Source organism: Palaemon carinicauda, chromosome 8 (assembly GCF_036898095.1).
Source record: "Palaemon carinicauda isolate YSFRI2023 chromosome 8, ASM3689809v2, whole genome shotgun sequence".
Taxonomy (NCBI): Eukaryota; Metazoa; Arthropoda; class Malacostraca; order Decapoda; family Palaemonidae; genus Palaemon; species Palaemon carinicauda.
Window position 1 is genome coordinate 86,449,423 of NC_090732.1, and position 5,000 is coordinate 86,454,422.

Genomic DNA, 5,000 nt, shown 5'->3' on the forward strand with positions numbered 1-5,000 from the left:
GAAAAGAGCTGCATAATAGTAAAAATCACCCATTTGGATACATGAAAATAATGAAATCGTTACGTGAAGATGTAGAATAATAGGATTCATACAAAATTACATTGATTTAGGGATAGTTAGATACACACTCATACAGACATGTATAAGTCTAGAAATGTGGGGACCCCACCATCCACCTTTTTTCAGGAACAATAAGAAAAAATGGGTTCGTTTGGAATTGTATGGCACCTACTAACTAACATTTGGTAAAACGTAGATCCTTCTAGTTTACTGAATACCCGTCTACCCAAGAGGGTGAAGAAAAAGGGCGTAGGAATAACAATATTATTCCCCCCACCCACCCCAAAAACTGGATGAGGAGCTGGAAGAATGTATGCTTTTGGTGCCACCCCCTCCATAGGGATATATATATATATATATATATATATATATATATATATATATATATTTATATATATATATATATATATATATATATATACATATATGTATACCTATACATACATATATATGTATAATTATATATCTATATATATTTATGTATATATATATATATATATATATATATATATATATATATACATATATATATATATATATATATATATATATATATATATATATATATATATATATATATATATATACATATATGCCTATATGCAAATATACACACACACATATATATACATACATATATATATATATATATATATATATATATATATATATATATATATATGTATGTATGTATGTATGTATGTATATGTATAAAGGATGCAAAGGAAATTAAGGACAATACAAGAGATGGAGTGATAAAGATTACTAACTTTGCCCATGGAAATAATGAAACGCCTGAGCCGGTACCAAAAGTAAAAGTAGGAGAAGTAAACAAAGCAGAAGACGGCCTAAAAATATAATTCAATAATAGGTGTAGGAGACTTCATGGAAGTAAAACTTGTTGAACCTTACAATAAATGTCTGCAAAAATATTTATACCTACAACTTTGAAAAACTTTACCATTATAATTCGCAAAAGTGGAGAAACAAAGACCTGAAAAATTACTGCCCAAAAAGTTTACTCTCAGTAATGTATAAACTATTTACAAAGCTCATACTAGGCCGAATACAAAGAGAGCTAGGCTTTTATGAACCAAGAGAACAGGCAAACGTTAGAAACTGGTATTCAATAACTATTCACATCCATTTTATTAATCAGCTAAGGAAAAAAAAATCAATAGAGTATGACAACCTATTATGTATATTTATAGACTATGAGAAAGTTTTTGATTCGGTCAAAACTTCAGCAATAATGAAAACCTTGCAAAGACAAAAAATAGATGAATCTTATATTAGAACACTGGATAATATCTATATGGGAAGTACAGCAATCCTAAAACTATATAAAAATGATGAGAAAATTCTGATTGAGAAAGGTGTTAGACAGGGACACACCATCTTACCTAAATTATTCACAGCATGCATAGAAGAAATTTTCAAGAATATAGATTAGGAAAAAATAAGAATTAGCATGAATGGGGAATACCTTAAAAACTTAAGATTTTCAGATGTCATACTTCTATTTAGTGAATCATGTTAGGAATTGCAAAAGATGATTAAAGATTTAAATAGAGAATACCAAAATGTAAGACTGAAAATGAATATGAGAAAAGCTAAGATAATTTTCAATGAAAATGCAGAGACAACAAATAAGGGTTATGGATAAATTGCTAATGATTACACGTACTTAGGATAGACAGTAAGTGTTTCCCCTGAACATGAGACCGAAATTAAGAGAAGGATAAGCATAGGATGGAGAGCTGTTGATGAACAAAATGAGATCGTGAAAAGTAAAATGCCACTTTCTCTAAAAAGAAAAGTATTCAATCAGATGGTCCTGCTAATATTAAATTATGCATCATAAACTTAGAGCCTTACTAAAGCCTTAGAATATGAGCTAGTTACAACTAACTCAAAGAGTTATGAGAAGAATAATGATCAAAATAACACTAAGAGACGGAAAAAAAGCTACATGGATATGAGAGCAAAGTAAATTAGAGGATATTCTAACGATAGGTAAGAATAAAGAAATTAACATGGACAGGGCATATAATGAGAATGACAGATAAAAGATCGATAAAAAGAATAACAGAATGGGCCCCTATCCATTGCAAACGAAGCACGGGAAGGAAGGAATGACGATGGATTGACGAACTAAGAAAATTTTCTGGTATAGACTGGCATAGAAAGACCATAAACAAAGGCGTGTTGAAGGACATGTCGAAGGCACTTGTCCTGCTGTGGACTAGCAACGGCATGGTTTTCATAATATAATAGAATTTTCTTTGAAAAAAAATTCCAAATAAAGAACATCAAGGTTTAATTAATTGTATTTTTAATGAAGTTTTCCTGCGAAAACTTTCTCTTCTGTTTTTAACTGAGAGATTTGTGCGACTTCAATTTGGAGGGAGTTAGTCCTTTTACTCGAGAATGAAATAAATGGACACTGGGATTTCGCCAGTGTTGATTTCATTATCTAATAAATTGTGAAATGCGTTCAAACACTTGAATTCATCATTGTTTTATATGTTGACATTAGAGCTTGTCTTAAATAAGAAGCAGTTTTCCTACATGTTGTAGCAAGTGAACATTACCTGAATATTATTATTATTATTATTATTATTATTATTATTATTATTATTATTATTATTAGCCAAGCTACAAACCTAGCGGGAAAAGGAAGATGTTATAAGCCCAAAGGCTCCAACAGGTAAAAATAGCCCAGTGAGGAAAGGAAACAAGTCAATAAACAAACGTATAAGAAGTAATGAAAAATTTAGATAAAATATCTTAAAAAACATTAACAACATTGAAATAGATAATTCATATGTAGTCTATAAAAAGACTAATGTCAGCCTGTTCAACATAAAAACATTTGCTGCAAGTTTGAACTTTTGAAGTTCTATTGATTCAACTACCCGATTAGGATGATCATTCCACAGCTTGGTCACAGCTGGGATAAAACTTCTGGAATACTGTGTTGTATTGAGCCTCATGATGGAGAAGGCCTGACTATTAGAGTTAACTGCATGCCTAGTATTAAGAACAGGATGAAACTGTCTGGGAACATCTGAATATAAAGGATGGTCCGAATTATGAAAAATCTTATGCAACATGCATAATGAACTAATTGAACGACGGTGCCAAAGATTAATATCTATATCAGGAATAGGAAATTTAATAGACCGTAAGTTCCTTTCCAGCAAATTAAGATGAGAATCAGTAGCTGAAGACCAGACAGGAGAACAATACTCAAAACAAGGTAGAATGAAAGAATTAAAACACTTCATCAGAATAGATTGATCACCGAAAATCTTTCTTAATAAGCCAGTTTTTTTTTTTTTTTGTGCAATTAAAGAGGACACAGACCTAATGTGTTTCTCCAAAGTAAATTTGCGGTCGAGAATCACACCTGAATTTTAAAAGAGTCATACGAAGTTAAAGAAATATTATCAATGCTGAGATCCGGATGTTGAGGAGCCACTCTCCTTGACCTACTTAAAATCATACTTTGAGTTTTGTTAGGATTCAACTTCATACCCCATAAGAAAAATTATAGGGCTAGTCAGTGAACAATCTTACTTTAGAAGTTCAATATTGTGGCAAATGTTGATATGCTTGTATAAAACTGATTTATTTCAACGTTGTTACTGTTCTGCATAAGCTACTTTATATATATATATATATATATATATATATATATATATATATATATATATATATATATATATATATATATATATATATATATACATATATATATTTTATTACTTCTCATTTATATTTATTCGACATTTCTCTAGTCCCTCTCCGCGCTGGGCTGCTTTCCCTGTTGGAGCCTTTACTTGTAGACGCGTACTTTTCCAACTAGAGTTGTAGTTTAGCTAATAATAATAATAATAATAATAATAATAATAATAATAATAATAATACAAAGCACTGTTACACTGTACTTCTCATATTTTTCTTATCGTTTTAACATATTTTTGTAGATCAGTGTATTTTTCAGTTAATGTTTTTAGTAACCTATTTTTAAATCGAGTTGTATTAAACACTGTCAAGACTAGAAATGGATGAGTACGATATAATAAACATGCCATAAACGGTATAATTCTGTGATTTAATTTTTCCTACACAAATAAAAATCACAAATGTAATTTGAATTGGGTAACAGATCGTTTACAAACTCAATTAGATATTTCAAAGGTGCATTTCTTATATTTGCTTCTGATACTTTCATCAGTAGCGCGTCTAAACTTTATTGAGGTAGAAGGAAGTCGTTGAAATGACTCCCGCTTTGATAACCAGTGATGTTCTCTCTTGACCTACTTCTCCCTGAGATCGCCTCCCTTTCCCCCCGGAAATATTGAGTGTTTAAAGTTTCGTAAAAATTAAAAAGGTTAGTGCAAATATGTATGCAAATGAACACGCTCATGCACACACGAGATGGCTTTTACTTATATATCTACTTGCTTTTCCTTTTGCAAGAACATTAATTAACGTTTTTTTTTTTCTTTTTTAAATGATGGAGTAAGAGGAAACTCACCCAGCCTCTGCTACATTTTATATAATTTCCTGAGCAACAACGTAAGTTTTGGTAAATTCATTCTGGCTTTTTATTGATACAACTTGCGTTTATTGAATACAGGTAATTACAATAACAATGTAACGATTATCCGTCCTATACGGACGGGATAATTTAAACTCTTAATGAGGACATTACATTTCTAGGTAGTAGGTTGTAGGTCAGGGCACCAACCACCCGTTACGATATTACCGCTAGAGAGTTACTTGGCCATTTACCTGGCCAGACAGTACTACATTAAATTCTTCTCTCTAGTTACGGCTATTTTTTTCCCTTTGCCTACATAAACACCGAATTGTCTGGCTTATTCCTTGTATATTCTCCGCTGTCCTCATACACATGACAACGCTGAGAT

The 5,000-nt window shown here is 30.9% G+C and overlaps 1 protein-coding gene across 7 annotated transcripts in view; it reads left to right on the forward strand.

Moving 5' to 3' along the window:
* LOC137645794 (trichohyalin-like) overlaps positions 1 to 5,000 on the forward strand; it is a 996,644-nt gene that overhangs the window by 324,135 nt on the left and 667,509 nt on the right. The gene's annotated exons all lie outside the window — the stretch shown is intronic.